Genomic DNA, 17,210 nt, shown 5'->3' on the forward strand with positions numbered 1-17,210 from the left:
TGACTTCCAGGGTAATACATTGAGTAGTAAAAGTTGCATGTGATGATCAATTTAATATTTCAGGACAAGGGGAAAAGTTTGTATTTGTAAGGACAGATAATACCTGATCAGATATTAAGATAATGTTCTTATCTTGACAGTCCCTTCTCCAAGTGACCTGAAAGACTCCTAAAATCCAGGCTGTTATCCTAAGAAACATGTTTAAAATACTTACCTTCAGTCAGATTCTGAGGTTTCTTGGGAGTAGAACCAAACGTTTGATAAGTACCTTTGTTTTGTTTCAAAATCTCTTTTGGGGTCAGATGTCTCCACTCATAATGTTTAATTCACTTGAGATAATGTGCCACCAAAGCATTTATCATGATTATGGTGTTTAACCCAAATTAGTGAGTGAAAGGATTTAAAATGATATCATTTGCTAGAAATTTATGGGATTTTTCTTAAAGAAAGAAGTCTAACTCAGCCAATCAAATACATTCAATGCTCTCCTAAACTCATATTTAATCTTACATACATTTAAATTGTTTCATCTTCTTAAAGTAAGTTCTGAACTTTTCAACTAAGCAAATCTTCCCCAGAGGTAAAATCCCAATTCAGTGCCCATTTCTCTTAGAAAGTCTTACCTAACTGCTCACTTCCACTTAAAATATAGTTTGTACCACCTGTATTAATCATACTTCACTAGTTTATGTATATGTCACATATGTTGGTCATGCTTCCCCAACTAGATCTTAATTCATAAAGGAGAACAGGGAGGAGAATCAGTACTAATTGACCTGTTAAACAATGGAATGTGCTATGTATTTTATATATGTGATCCCAGATTACAAGATCAAGGTTTTACACTTCTTGTTGAATTCCAAAATACAGGGCAAAACTGGTATTCAAGAAATGCTTGTTCATTTAAAATCAGTCTTTAGGGGCGCCTGGGTGGCGCAGTCGGTTAAGCGTCCGACTTCAGCCAGGTCACGATCTCGCGGTCCGTGAGTTCGAGCCCCGCGTCAGGCTCTGGGCTGATGGCTCGGAGCCTGGAGCCTGTTTCCGATTCTGTGTCTCCCTCTCTCTCTGCCCCTCCCCCGTTCATGCTCTGTCTCTCTCTGTCCCAAAAATAAATAAACGTTGAAAAAAATCAATAAATAAAATCAGTCTTTAAAGTTATTTCCTCGCAAAGATGTTATTAATGCTAGTTCATTCTATTAGCCATTAGTAAAGGTCTTTCTAAGATTAGCCAATTTTCATATTCATAAGAATTTTAGTCTCATTTTTATAAAAGCTAACAACTCAGAGGAGGTATCATGAAGTAAGACAACGACAATAACTTTCATGTGTTTTATGATCTTTTTCTCTTCCTTCCATCCCTTTCAAGGACTTAACGTGGAAGAAAAAGTTTACGACACATTCTCAACACAACTGTTAAATTATAAACTCTTGACTAAAAATGCCTGGGTTCATATTCTGACTCCACCATCATGAGCAAATTATTTAAACAGTGTACAGCCAGTTGCCTTTATCTGTAAAGTAGAGATAACAGCACATTGTCAGAGGTCTCTGTGAGGATTAAATAAGATATTGTGTACCAAATGGCTGGCCCTTAATAAGCACTCAATAAATATTAATTATTTTTTATTGTTACAAATTGTCTTTCCTCATTTCCCCATCTAAAGACTTGAGGAAAATAAAATCACACCTTATCCAAATAAGTGAGTGAAAATGTAATAAATACCTCAGATGCTTCATTCTCATCAAGCTAATATGAAAAATGGAGTGAGGGGCACCTGGGTGGCTCAGTTGATTAAATATCAGACTCTTGATTTCAGCTCAGTTCATGATCTCATAGTTGTGACATCGAGCCCCGAGTTGGGCACTGTACTGACTGTGGAGCTTGCTTGAGATTCTCTCTCTCTCTCTCTCTCTCTCTCTCTCTCTCTCTCAATCTGTCTCCCTGTGCCCATCTCCCTCACCTGTGCTCTCTCCCTCTCTCTAAATAAATTAAAAAAAAAATGGAGTGAGGTAAAGTTTATCAGACCAAAGATTAAACTTATACAGTATATGTCAACTTATCCCATACCTCACTTTGATCCTCTTGTCTGGTATAACCTATTTCTCATACTTGGTTCACTCTGGTCCAATTTACTAATATAGATAAATCACTCATATGAATGTTCCCCGCCATTGTCTCATTCCTGCTTGCTGGAGAGGATTTGCCATTTCTTTCTGAGTGTCTCCCAATGCCTTCTGCCATCTGAGGAAAAGCCTCTTTTTCCAGATTGTTTCTTCTGAACTTCTGTCATGCACATTCAGAAGGAAAGTGGTAGAAAGAAAACAAACAAACAAACAAACAAAAACAGGGCCCAGACTGGGTCTGGGGAAAGCTCTCAGGAAGCTTCAGAAATGAGAAACATGGGGGAAACCGCAGTGTGTGAAACTAGAGTAGAAATGGATTTAAAAAGTCATGCTGTAGACTTGTGTTCTCTTTGTGGTGTTCTAGAAAAAGAAATAAAGATATTTGATTATTTTGAAATGACTTTTTAGTTTCTGAGTTTTTCTTTAACAACGGTACATTCTGAGACTGGACCACAGGCTTCATGGCTTTATAACTATTACCCAAGTTAAGCGCATGACTAAAACTTACCATAAAGTGTAGGAAGAAAAATTTGAGGGCGCAAATTGTTGTACTCGTGTAATAAGACAATTCATGTTGCTCAGCTTGGCTAAATAGCTTTCAGCCCTGGGCTCCAGCAAGCAGCAATCAATCACTCCACTCCACCGTCTTAAACAGCTGCATTCACTGAGTCACTTTATCCATCTGCATGTTTAATTTTTCGTACAAATTTCAAAAACACTTAATATTTCTCTTCCTTTATATTTCAGCTCACGTGTTTCTGCTTCTGTATATTTAAGATGATCTTTAAATCCATAAGCACTTTTGGGAAGGTAGTATTTTTCCACAGCAGTCATTATTAGCCTTTTGGGTCTTGAGAATAAATGGTTCCTAAGAAACACACACAGAGTATAGGTGCATTATTATCTTGAGAATTCTAAACTGGATGTCTCCCCATTCTCCTTCTAGTGCTTTCTCCACAAATCCTGCAGTTCATTATCCTAAAAATGAATTTGATTGCTAAAGGGTAGCAGACTATGCCACCTCCAAATATGCCACTTTGGTATAAAGATTGTTTTGAGCTGAGGGCAATTGAGAAAAAGCAGATACAAGAAAAGCTCTATGCCCTCCCCCTATTTATCTAAAAGCAGGACATAAATTGTAAATATGTCTCTCCTCTCCTCTCCACCAGGAAGGACAGAAGTTAATCACTAGAGACAACTCTAGATCCTTATCAGCCCAGAGATGGCACCAGATGAACCCACATAACAAATGTTTCCAACTAGCCTTTATCTTCCATTAGTTCCCCAATACATTTGCCTTCCCCCAATATGCTTCCCTAAAGCTCAAAGTTGTTTTTCCTTTGTCTTGTCATTTCTCCAAAAATGCATTGTTCTTCTGTTAAGATGTCATATAAGCCCAAGCTCTAATCACCCCTTTGAGTTACTCATCCCTGGGTACTTCCATGTGTAAGCACACATGAATACCCTTCTGTTTGCTTTTCTCTTGTTAATTTGTCTTTTGTTAGTCCAATTTACAAGGCCTCAGCCAGTGAAACTAAGCTAGGTAGAGGGAAAAGTTTTCCTCCCCGACATCACCATACTCATGCTTAAAACCCCTGTTGGCTTCCTATACTTAGGGAATAACCCATCTCCGCAGATGGCCCTTCACAATGAGCCCCAACCTGTCTCCCCAGCCACTCTTTTCCAGCACTTTCTGTAGGGGGCCACACAAAACTTTTCCCTACTGCTTGAAGACACTTTACCTGGAAACTGGGGAGGAGCTGCTCTCATATAAACTGCTTCTTGTTTCTAAAATGTTCTTCTGGGAAAATGTATACTGCTAACTACGCATGACTCACTCAACACTTGACTCAGTTCAAGTGTCCTGTCAGTGGTGGCTTTTCCTCAAATTCTCTAGGTAGTGTTAATATTCCTGGGGCACCAATTTTTTATTATCTCCTTTAACCATGACAGGAACCAAAGAGAAATTCTTATTAGCCTCATTGTACAAATAATAAACTGGGACTATAGAATGTAAAGGACTTGTTTTGAGGGTACAACTGGCAAATTTGCCCCCATTGCCCTCACAGCCAAGGAGCTGTCCCTCCCCTGTGCTCTTGTAAATTTCTTTTGCAGTCTTTAGCAGGAAGTATTGAAAATATCTATCTCAGTCTGTTTCCTCTGCAGTTCTAACTGGATTCCTTCCTGAAGTTAAGACGTCCATAGTCCCAGGACTACCTATAGTTTTTGGTGTTCATCTGTTTCTTTTTTTTTTTTTTTTTAATTTTTTTTTTTAAATTTTTTTTTCAACGTTTATTCATTTTTGGGACAGAGAGAGACAGAGCATGAACGGGGGAGGGGCAGAGAGAGAGGGAGACACAGAATCGGAAGCAGGCTCCAGGCTCTGAGCCATCAGCCCAGAGCCCGACGCGGGGCTCGAACTCACGGACCGCGAGATCGTGACCTGGCTGAAGTCGGACGCTTAACCGACTGCGCCACCCAGGCGCCCCCATCTGTTTCTTGAGGCAATGCAGCAATCAATCAATGAAACATTTTCTAATTGAAGAATGAAAGGAAACATGAGCTGATAGTTTAATGAGCACCTATGCTATTTACCAGGCATTATGCTGATTCTACAAAGCTCATTCAAACTATTTAATGAGTTTTATCAAAAGTCCACTTTTTTATCAAAACTTATTTATATTACATAAAATATAACACAAATTTCTAACACTTTAACCAAATGAAGTAAATCTGCTAAACTTTCAGGAATTAGAGGCTTGCTTAGGACTTATTATGCAAATTGTTGAAGATGCGTTTCTTATGTGTTAATAAAGAACAAAATCAGTGAAAGCCAACTAAGAACCAGAGTAAAAAAAGTGCATTCAATTTGTTCTCTTTACACAGATGTAAACCCATCAGCCTGCATTTCTTTTTCTTTTATTCACGTAGTGGCGGTAAACAGGCAACCCAGTCTTCTGTGTGTTCTGTTGTATTTTAGGCTCTTTTGATGACAAGTGGAAGACCAGTTCAACCAGCCTAAGCGAAAAGGAGATTTCATTATAAGAATTCAAGAGGGTCTCACAAATTCCACCCCTCTAAAAGAATTGGACTCAGAAATAAAAGCTGCTAGGCAGTGACTCTGTCTCTCTCTCTCTCTCTCTCTCTCTCTCTCTCTCCATGGTCTCTTATCTCCACAATTCTCTTTGCTGGTTTCCATCATTGCTTTTTGTCATTTCTCTGTTTCTCTTTCTACATAGTGGAAGATGGATAGCTCACCCAGGGACATTTTACATGCTGTGTGTCTCTAGCCATGTTTATAGACTAATGAGATGCCTCTGAGAATCAGTTTCTTAGAGAATCTGATTGGCTCAGCATGGTCAGGTGTCCACTCTGGGCCAGTTGCTAGCAGTCAAAGCAACACACACAAAGAAAGAATAACTAGGGGTGAATTTCTCAGAGAAAACGAGTCAGTGTTAACTGAGCAGATGCCCCGATAATTGTCCATTCCATACAAGTTCTTATCCAGCTTTCTTCTGGCACGGAAACCAGTTAGAATGTCTGTATGTTACAATTTTGCCAAATATTCAAAATACACAACATTGAGGCATCAATTTCTCAATTTGTAGTAGATTCAATCCTAAAAATTTAGACCACTATTTTGTAGCCACTATAAAATCATTAGGAATGATTGAATCCATACCTTATCTGGTTGTTAGGTAATTTTCTCCACTTTCCCAAGTAGATGGATGTTTTCAGTTCAATGTACAACTAAAGAAAATGTGCGGAGGAAATGTCTTTTCTTATTACATTATAATCGTGTTTGTGTCATAACAGAGTGGCTAAATGAAAGGGACATACTCAAATCACTGCAGGACCAAATTAGCAAATTGAATAGTTTTGGTGTGTTCACAGAATAACCGATTAAACCATGTAACCTCGAGAGAGGCAGTTGCCAATACACAGAAACATCGAATAGGAGGGGCCTCTGCTCTGAAGATGTAATTGGACATGGATGAAGGGGTAAGTCAGAAAATGCTCACCTAAATCCCTCCCTAATTTTGCCTAGTTCAAAATGATTAGCCCCTCGCCTTTAAATACAGAAATAAGTATTATCGACTTGTTGTTTTTCACAAAAGTAAATTTGTATAAATAAAATTGCTCCCCAAATTGCCAAGTTTCCAGTCTCCAAATCACCAAAATTGCTAACGAAAAACTCCTATGACTAGGCAATAAACCGAGTGCACGATGTCATCTCCGCCCCCCACCCCCCCGCCATTGAAATGACAGTAAGGTGTTTAAAAGAGAATGAATTGGTAACATCATAAATGGGGGGTTATAGAAAGTACAAGAGGTGGCCTAATTAGGAAATGAAAGCAGATGGGGATCGCAGGGAAGTGTACCCCCAGGGTGGAGGAAGCCACACACTCAACGGTAATATACACTTGTTGAAGAATGTTGTATTTCAGGGAGGACCCTTCTTAGGTGAAGTTCTGGAAAAACTCTAAATAAAGAAATCAACAGATTAGAGGGAAACAAAAGGCTGTGGAATAATGCCAGTCAGTGTCTAACCAGAAAAATAAAAACCTTGGGGCACCTGGGTGGCTCAGTCAGTTAAGCATTCAACTCTTGATTTTTGGCTCAGGTCATGAGCTCCCGGTTTGTGGGTTCGAACCCTGCATCAGACTCCGGCTGACAGTGTGGAGCCTGCTTGGGACTGTCTCTCCCTCTCTCTGCCCCTCCCCTGCTTTTGCACTCTCTCTCTCTCTCAAACACAAACAAACAAGAAAAACCTTAAAAGGAATATAATAGCAAAGGTGGGTTTTCTCTGCCTGGAATTGTGTGGCAATTAAAGAAAACCTTTAAAAGTTATCCTCAACTAGAGAAATCAACTGCTACAGAGAATGGGTTATCCCGATCATGGGAAGAACTGGAAATGCCCAAGATCTTGAGACGGTGATGCAACTCAGAGATTGGCAATTGCGGTAAGCCTCTACCATTCCCAAGGGCTAGAAGAGCCAAAGGACAAGGGAGTGTTAACAGAGCCCAAATCTATCACCTTCTAGCAGAAGTTGAAATGGCCGCAAGCCTCCCCAGTTGAAGCTGAGACTGTAGAAGAAAGGACGGATTGGCAGGAGAGGTATGAAGAAGGCACTGCCACTTCTGCAAATGCTGTCTGCGATACTACAGCTGCCTGGGACACACAAACAGTGATAAATACCCTGGTTTCTCTTCTTCCCACCCTCCAGTCTTCCACCTGTACTTTCTGCTGGAGGAATCTATCCAATTGACAAGGAAGCCTAAGAAATAAGGCTCAGGTGCCTGGGTAGCTCAGTTGGTTAAATGTCCAACTCTTGGTTTCAGCACAGGTCGTGATCTCATAGCTCGTGAGTTTAAAAACCCTAGCACATCAAGAAGAGATCACTATGAAAAATACACAAATAGAAAATGAACATTCTTGGAAATTAGATGTATGAATGGCAAATTTTTAAAAATAATATAAGTCAAAATAATTCTAATTTGAAACCCAGAGCCAAAGCCTCAAAGATTAAATATATAGGTTATATATGTTGAACGGTAAACTGAGGCACATTAAAATTTACACTACTTTCTTTGCACAGACATCCATTCAAATTAGGCAGCACCGAACAAAGTGTTCCCCTGACAAGCTGGGAAGGGCTTTTGCAGATGGAAGCAAAGTAAGGGAATTATTTGATTGGCTACCGCTTAATCAGTTGCCCAATTTGTGGAAGCCTAGTTGGATGTTTGCGATTAGATGTTCTTAAGTTTCATTTTCTCGGATTCCAGTGCATTGACCCTGACTTAGGTTTCAGTGTGTTATATAGGCTACCGAGATCTTAGACCACCTCAGTTTAAGTTTCCTTGTACATGTATGATTAATATATATGTAGCTTTGTGTAGAAATTTATATATGTAATATATTTAAATGCATATAAAAATGCATGCTAATTTATAATATATAACTTTTTAAAATATACTTTGTGTTATATATTATATATATTTGTATTATATATTATACATATGTATGTTAAAGAAAAATTAATAGATATGGAGACTTAATCAAGAGGTTCAATATCCTAAGAGAAATTCCCAACAAAGAGAACAGAAGTGGGAGACATTAAGCAGGAGGCAGAGAAGAAGAAGCAAATTTGCAGGAGCTCAAGAAATGCCCGAGTGCCAACTGGGCATAGGATGAGGTATTCATATCTATACCAACAGGAACTAGTTATATCCTTCAGCGTTCTCAGTCTGAGGACAAGTAAAAATGTGAGGGTATAAAATAAAGACATTTTTGAACACACAATGAGTTATCTTCATTTACCTTTTCTTATAAAAAAAAACAGCTGTGGTTTCTTTTCAAAACAACAGAAAAGAAATTGAAAAAAGGGAAGCCATGAGATCCAAGAAATAGTACACCCAACACAGAACTACAGTGAAGAGACTCCTTCAAAGCAGGCTCTGTGGAAAGTGAGAAGAAACAATGGTCAAACTTGGGAAATGAATATGGAAGGTTTTAACCACAATGTTTTCATGTTGACATATAATGCAGCTAAAAGGCAGGATCTTTGTGGGGCTGAAATAAAGGTTTATGCTGCCTCTTTAAATAAACGAAAGTAACAGAAAATTAGAAGCTCACAGAAGATCAAAGAACTCTATAAGGAAGCCTTGGACCAAATATGAAGAAAGGTGCAATGTGGAATAACTTTGAGGTCCTCATGGAGTGGAAGGAAAAAGATCCACTTGACCTTCACGATTAAAGTGGCCCACGTTTAGTGAGATAAAATTATATCATTCTACCATGTTCCATGGTGGTTAATAATTGCTGCAATTAGAATATTGAAAACACTTATTGGGTCTGAATTCTAGCCTATAAAGTATAGATAAATGGTTAAATATTTAATTAATTATAACGGTAATGCAGAATTTAAATAGTACGAATTTGGTCAGTGTAAAAATAATGACATAGTTTACAGAGCTAAGTAAGTATAGAGAAAAAGTGGGAAACATTGTGTAAAGAAGCACTAATGTTTCTATCTTAATAATGGGACCTACGGAGTAATGAATATCGATTTTGATGAATAAAACATGAAGTTTAGTAATCACGTGACAAAAATTTAAGGGGGCAGAAGTCCACTGGAAGTTAAGAGAGTATAAGTTAGCTAATTCATCAGCTTCCATATAGAAAAATAAATATTTTAAGGTATAAATTTGAGGGTTTATAATTGTTAAATAATTTTAAGTGGTTAGTGTAAAATAGAGGTATGAATGTGCAGTTTAGCACAGGAGTTCCAAGTTGATGGCCCATAAGCTAATTCTGCAAGAATCCATTTTTGTTGTTGTTGTTTATTTCCCATATAATGTTTGTAAAACTTGAGAAGCTTAGCCAAAACATTCAGATTTCTAATTTATCTTTAAAAAAAAAAAAAAAAAAAAAGAACGTAAGAAAGATCTAGCAACACTGAAATTGCATTCCTCCGTGGGAGCAATCGGCCAGAGCTAGCAAACAGGCTTCCCTTAGATGGAGCCTGTGCTATGCCTTTGGCAACATTCTACAGGCTTCCAGGTATGTTACTTATGCCCTGCTTTCTTTGTTTACACCAACTGCCTGGCTTCTGTGAGAGTGGAATCTTTGACTCCTCACTGAGAGTTACAGAGTTAAATATCGGAAGAACTATACCTGGCTCAAGGTTGGTACCTCTGGGGAAATGAGATCAAGGGTGGAAAGACTTTAGTTTGGGAGATAATAATCTTTCATTTCAGGACAGTTTTAACCAGCTCTTTTATTTCTATGTCTATTTGTCCATGTATTTCTATGTCTATGCCTATATCTTACCTGGCTCTAGTCTGGCCACAGACTGAGTCAGAGATAATAAAGCTTCAGAAAAAAATGAAGAGACCTTATGCTTGTTGAAGGGTCAACTATAAGTAGGAAGATGGCTTTCAAGGCAATGGTTTAGTATCTGGGGGTTCACGGATTCTATAAAAAATAAAATAAAAAAAATTAGAACAACCTATCTGCCTAGTGGAAGTAATATACTGTTTCTCTGATTTTGCTTGTGGCCAACTGTTAACTCTCACAAATAACCATGTGCCCCTCTACATTTCTCAGCCGTCCTTGTAGGATGTTGCAATTATGTGACTAGACTCTAGCCGACAGGATGTGGGCAGATGTGATGTAAGCCGCTCCCAAACCTGGCCCATAAACTCTTCCCAAGCAATCTTACATATGTCTTTCCCTTCCTCAGCAATTTGGAAGCCAGGTGTTCAAGATGTCTCAGCTGCAAGACAGAGGGAGCCTATCTGACCCATATTGGACTGTGATGTGAACAAGAAATCAGCCTTGTTGTGTTAAGCAATTGAGATTTGGGGATTGACTGTTCCAGTAGTTATTGTTAGTTACCTAAACCAGTGACTCTCAAACTTAGCATGTTTCAAAATCACCAGAAGAGCTTGTTACAATACAGACTGCTCACAGGTGACTTAATATGAAGTCTCCTACATATTAGCATTGAAGCAATACTTATAATAACATGAGTCCGCTGAAATGAAGATGTAGGATGAATGGGCAATGCCAGATTTCCGAGATCAGCATAATGGTGCTTGTATCTACACTGAGGTGTTACAGGCAGTCTGGAACATGATGACTTCAAGTTACCATGAAGCACAATTTCAATTACAGCATAATTATGATCTGGAAAACCAGAAGGCAGATGGATCAGCCTCCTGTGAGGTCACCTCTGTTAGGGAAAAGCCCAGGTCAGACTACAGTTGAAAAGTATAGAAGAGAAAATGTAAGCTGACACTGCAAACACATACCACGGGGAAGTCACATATTGGAGTCATGATCAGTGTCACAACCTCATACCTACATGTCAATCTCTAACAGTTCCAAACAGGACCTTTTCATTTCTGACTAGGAGCAATCATAAAAAGTTTCCTGCCAGGGGAAGGAAAATACCCAATAGGAATCCCATGATTTTATGTCAAGAACACTGGCAGAAAACAAATGAATTTCTAATGACCTAGGAGCGACAGACTCAACCTTAGAGGTTAAAAGCAGTGATTAGACAAAATTCAATTTTCTTCTTTTCTTTTTTCAGATATACAAAATGTACGCCTATGCGGTGGGTATTTCTACAGTACTTTTCACAACATTGATTTGATTATGTTGCCTAATTTGTCACTGTTCCTTCCCAAAAAGATAGTTTTCCATCAGCCTCTTCAATAACTTCATATTCTTCTTGTATCCCCTGCCATGAGCCACGCAGGCTAGTCTTTCTTCTTATACAGAGAGATAATAAAACTCATTTTTCTTTTTGTCTTTGACTTACTAATATTTAATTTGTTAATTATCTCACCATAATATGATAATAAATTATCCATGTTTTCCAGACACTACTTTTTCTGTTTCATTTCTTTCCCTTGGTTTCTTGCATAGATCTGATCACAGAAATTCCTGCTTGGACATTGCTGTTAATATTCTTGAGGAGAACTTTGTTACTGCAAGTTATTAATGGAGAGTCAAATGAGAACGGTATGATTACACTATTTGATTTTTCCCATTCTATTTGCAATCCAATGGGATATTCACTCTTGATGTTATTAACTCTTCACATTTAAATTTTAATCCTCATTTATAAGCCATCTGTTGTCCTTAACTCTACAGGTCAAAAAAAAAAAAAAAAAAAAGAAATTAGATTTTTATCTGTCCTCTTGAGAAATGTGACTACAGGAAATGATGAGCAAAAATGAATTTTATTACAGTCTTGACATTCAAAAATTTTAAATATCTCAAACTATTCAGAAAAAGGTAGCCTTTAATTCTACTTCATTCATACTGTCTTCACAATAAGTATTATTAACCATCTACTCTCTACAAAGCTTTGTGCTAGGTGTTGAGGAAGATCCAAACATCAACGAGACACAATCTCCTGTATCTTCTTAGAACTTAAAAGCAATATACATTCATAAGTAGTGATGGTCTTGATAGCAAATGTTAAAGTCTTTAAGAAAAGGAGAACTTAAAAGCTATCTATCAGAAGGTAGATTATTTGGAAGAGGAATCAGTGACAGTTTCATGGACATCTGAACTAGTTCTTGAAGAATTGTAGGATAGTGATTGTACAGGAAGGAAGTGTAGATGGGAGAAGGCAGTACTATATGGAGCATGTTTGGGAATGGGGTAACTTCGGAGGAGGCTATCAAGACAGCATAGGGTATCATTAGGAATAAGGTTGACAAGAGGCAAACTGGTACCAGATTACAGATGTTTAAAGGTAACATTCAGGAATTTAGAAGTCACCCTGTGGTCCTGAAGGGCGTGACAGAGTGTGTGAGAGTGACAGTTTTGTTTTCAGAAGATTGATCTGGTAACAGGCGTGTAAAATCTGAAAATCAGATTCAAGAGATATTGATGGAAGAGAAATTGTGTGGGTCAAGCAGACAGAGAAATCAAAGATGACTCTGAAGTTGAGAGCCTGACTGACTGGGTGGGTGGTGACTACGCGCAGCAAAAAGCAAGTCAGAAGAAGCAGCTTGTCTGGGGAAAGGTGTTACTACAGAATAGCTGAGTTGAAAATGCCGGTTGGGAACCCAGACAAGGCCAGTGCAGAAATAGAGCTGAAGCTCGAAAGAGGGCTGGTTGTTAGTGTGGAAGATTTGGAAAGAGATTAAGACCAAGGGAGGGGAGAGGCGGTAATTAAAATCACCGAATGAAAGAATATGGTGACAGAAACGTAGAGAGCTAATAATCATCTGGGACTAGCATTACCCGATTTACTTCATTCACTCACACTAAATTCAGAACAGCTCCTAGAACCTCCATCATAGACAGAACGGTCAACAATGTTGAATGTTACAGTAAAAGGTAGATCTGTGGATTTCTGTTTGCATTTGTGATTAAAGTCATGATTCTGAGAATCTACATAAGCAGTCTTTTTATTTCCTCCCGTCAAGTGTAGAATTTGGCAGTTAGGTAGGTCATTTGACATAGTCAGAAATCTAACTGGGTAACTCCTAACTCACCTAACTGGAGTTTGAATCATTCATTTGGATTTTCTAGAAGTGAACACATTGTTTTCTAACTCTGTGTCTTCTGGCTAAACTCCAAGCTCCTGAAAGGTAGGCCTTGGGTCTTGCAAGGGCAAGGCCCTTGAAGGAAGCTTGATACTTGCTTTTGTTACATATAGTAGTAGAATAAAAAATGGCCTCAACTATGTGAAATCTTCAGCCATTTGCAGGAGTAATTAAAAGAAGAGAACCAAGGATTCAGCATAATGTGTGTGCCAGGACCAGTAGAATGCTAAAGAATGGAGAGTTAACAAAGGTAAAGATGACCCTCGAATTTAACAGACTTCCCCTAGCTACTGGAAAGACATTCTTTATGGATTAAAAAATAACTATTATTTTCAATTTACAAATGAGTTTATAGAGGCAGACAGGTTAAGTCACTTCTGGAAGATCCTAACGTGTCAGCAGGAAATCAAAGCCTGAAGTTCGGAACTTGCTTACCACTAAGGGCTCTGAGCTGTAACCTAATAGAGAGGTTCCAAACTTTCCTAAAACTTCGCTTCTCAGGTCATGGGTCGTTATGCTTTTCCCCGAGGTTAGTTTTACATGAAGAATTCAGGGGAAACCTGCACTTTTAAGTGACAGAGAGTTACAAATGCTATTATCTTTTTGGAAATCATATGGGGCTTCCTTTCTCAAAGGCCGAAGTGGGAATAATCCACGGGAAGATAAAACATCCTCCCCACTACCATCCTTCTCCAAAATAAACATTTACTGCATAATGAACAAATGTGGGACAAATATATTTACTTGCAAAATGATAAAGGTGATTGTTGTTTCCCTTGGAAGAGGTTTATTAGATATTGGTTGAAAAGGTTCATTTCTTGAATAATAACCAGGAATAAACTGTGTCCATGTTACCGTGCAGCTTCTTTTCATTTTTAGCCTCACTGCAATCTTGAAAGAGGGCAGGGAAGAGTTAACCTAAGGCCCAGACAGTCCCCTGCTGATCTGTAATGAGTGAGAGCTGAAGCTGAATGTCAATAGCTCCTTGTGAACTTGGGTAACCCAGCTGAGCCCTCTGCTTGCCAGAGCTGGAGGAGGTAATCAGCTTGACCTGTGTGACCTTCCTGAGGCTGTGCTCTGTCCTGCATCGAGAAGCTTCTTTGCATATGATTCCTACATGCTACTCAGTTGAACTTCTTTTAGGAGAACTGATCCTGAGTCAGCCTTAAGAGGAAACATAATATAAATTAGTCAATGCTGGTTGCAGGTTGCACAATATAGTAGATGCTTTAAAAAAAAAAAAGTAATAGGAACACATCCTGGAAACCTCAAAAAGATTTCCAGGAACAGCTATGACATCTGCCCTTCCAGCGTTATTAAAATAAATTGAAGGTTATGTAACAGTTCTATCAGCACTTCAGATTTCTTGTGGAGTTGTGTTTCATCAAGTGCTTTCACCTTTCTGGGTTTGGTAAATGGATTTACTTTTGTTTTATTGTTTACTCATCACTGTTTTCATTGCATAGTCCCAAGGATGCCATACACACAGTGTTTACAGTATAGATTCTAAGTATACTTCATAAGATTTTCTTTGAATTTCTAACAGCATTTTGTCCTTATTCTGTTCAATAAATGAAACTTGAACAATAACTAAACTTCTATCTAGGTTTAAATATGCTGTTATTAGGAGAATACTATTCACTGAGAGAATGAATGTAATTCTGCTGTTAAACTGTATAACTTACATAACCATATCGAAAATGGCACAGTACTTCCCACAAAAGTAAGAGTGATTTGAATCACAAAGATCAACCTGTCATAGACTATACAAATCCATACGTAAGTCCCATAACAAATACAGAGTTTATATTCCCAAGAAAATGGGGCTTAAATGTAACAAAAATATTCAGTTAACTTATGCTCATAGGGGTGTCCAAGTATTCCAAATCAAAGGCACATTATTCCTCGAGGAGCTAGAAGCTTTATTCCTACCCTAAAGCAAACTTACCTCCAGGTATATCTATTATACATATTCAGTCGTTAGAACTGAGGAATCCTTCATCATGACAAATGAATTTTGCCTGGAAAAAATAAATGCCCAAGCTGTAGTTTTCCCTAGTTTTTATAATAACGAAGTTTAAAATTCTTAGTAAAGAATTGCTCCAGAAAGGTGAAATCTTTATCAAATGCAATCAGCCACCGTCATTACTTTGCAGGTTAAAGGAACACAGAAGATACTGCTGCAGGGTGGGCAAAGGAAGCCAGTAAAGTGGGAAGTCACAATCTGTCGTCAAATATTGTAAAATACTTTGTCGCCTTCTTTGGACAAATGCACATGGTGAAACTGTGGGATGGGGGGAGAAAAAAGCCTACGAACAGTTCTATATTAAGCTTAACATTATACTCTCAGCTTGGTCCTAAGAGAAACAACACAATTATGAACCCTCAGATGAGCCGAGGCAACAGATGATAAAGATTACTTGAGGGAAATGACACCTATATATTTGACCAAAACTGTCAAACACACACACACACACACACACACACACACACACACACACACACACAGAAAAACTACATAACCACTGCACTTTACCCAGACTTGCCCATTTCTGGCTCAAGCGTCGTGTTCACTGACAGCTTGCACATCTCTGAATAAATATCTTAAGAGGACAATTCCCAAAGGAGGTTGATTTTTCAAAACACATGCCACGTGCCCAAGTAAATCATGTATTGAGACTGGACTCTGACAGCCAACTTAAACGAATGAAATATATTTTCCTTGCCGATTTTTAAAAGCTTGTCAAGATTGGCTTGCATGATAACTCGTTATTTTAGCAAAGTCTAAATTTGTATATAGAGTTGGCCTCTAGAAAGTATCACGTTTGTTTTGCCCCTAGAATATTTTCTTACTACAAAGATTTGTGGAATTAATCTCTGTGAAAGTAAATGTAAAAAGCAAGTCTTTACCTCATGGAATCGCATTATAACTGCACAGGAGAACTTCGCTGCTTTATTTGGAGTGACTTTTTTTGCTCCCCTGTCCCATGTCACCAGCTCTACCACCCACACCTCCCTGAAGGGACAAGAGCTCTGTCAAAAGACTGCCTGGTAAATCAAAAAGCGCTTCGTGGATAGTCATACTGTGTGTTGCACCAGAATGAGCACTAGTTATGCAGCATTCTCCAAATGACTTTCTGCTGGCTCTCTCTTCAATCAAATGCCTGATACCTGAAATGAATGAGGAGACTTCGGAAATTGCTCTAGTAACTAGGTTAAGCTAAACAAATACACTTAAGTTTTGCCTAGTTCCATAGTTCTATAGCCAAATGTGATTTGCACAGATTAGCTGCCAAACTATACTTTTCAAGCGATCTTTACTGAGCTCACAAACATGACCATTGTGCTAGGTACTAAGCAACATGAAGACTGATAATGCTACCATCCCACAGACATTTTTAAGGGCCATACATGATGGAGACTCTGTCACACTCTGTGATGAGTAAGGGGAAAGAAAGACGATTAAGATACGATGTCCAATCTACAGGAGTTTCCACTCAAGCAAGAGGAAAAGAGAAGTAATAATTATAGTAAATTGTACACAAACCATAAAAGAATTATAAGTCATGTACTGAGTACCCAAAGATGGGAGAAATCATTGTTGTTGTTTGTTTGTTTTTTTCTGAGCCACTCAGCAGAGGTGGCCTGAGTGAGGCCTTCAAAGATGGCTTTGAACTAGGAACTGGAGATGCCCAATGCTACTTAAGGATCCATATATTAGTAGGTAGCCCAATGCTGGAAGTGCTGAGACTCATCCTGGGTAAAGGGGAAGAACAACAAAAGCTAGAAGACAGGGCAACCTATTTTTATAATGTGTTTATTATGAAAGATTCCTAACATTCACAAAAGGGAGAGAATAATAAAATGATCCCTCAAATAAATGCCCGTCACCCACATTTAAAGATTATCAAAATGGTGGCACATTTGTTTTATCTACCTTGTTTTCTTTTTTTCCTGAGTTTTTTAAAAAAATTTTTAAGTGTTTTTTATTTATTCTTGAGAGAGAGAGA

The 17,210-nt window shown here is 38.3% G+C and overlaps 2 long non-coding RNA genes across 2 annotated transcripts; both read right to left on the reverse strand.

The window, feature by feature from the left end:
- Positions 1-1,977: 1,977 nt before the first annotated feature.
- Positions 1,978-10,095, reverse strand: LOC123610704. The gene is made up of 3 exons (XR_006718258.1): positions 9,959-10,095; positions 2,633-2,992; positions 1,978-2,484 (listed from the first exon to the last, which is right to left on the reverse strand). It is a non-coding gene; the product is annotated as an uncharacterized LOC123610704 (long non-coding RNA).
- A 560-nt stretch (positions 10,096-10,655) lies between these two features.
- On the reverse strand, positions 10,656-16,959 carry LOC123610705. The gene is made up of 4 exons (XR_006718259.1): positions 16,773-16,959; positions 15,149-15,484; positions 13,945-14,364; positions 10,656-11,785 (listed from the first exon to the last, which is right to left on the reverse strand). It is a non-coding gene; the product is annotated as an uncharacterized LOC123610705 (long non-coding RNA).
- Positions 16,960-17,210: the final 251 nt, after the last annotated feature.

Source organism: Leopardus geoffroyi, chromosome C2 (genome assembly GCF_018350155.1).
Source record: "Leopardus geoffroyi isolate Oge1 chromosome C2, O.geoffroyi_Oge1_pat1.0, whole genome shotgun sequence".
NCBI classification, from domain to species: Eukaryota; Metazoa; Chordata; class Mammalia; order Carnivora; family Felidae; genus Leopardus; species Leopardus geoffroyi.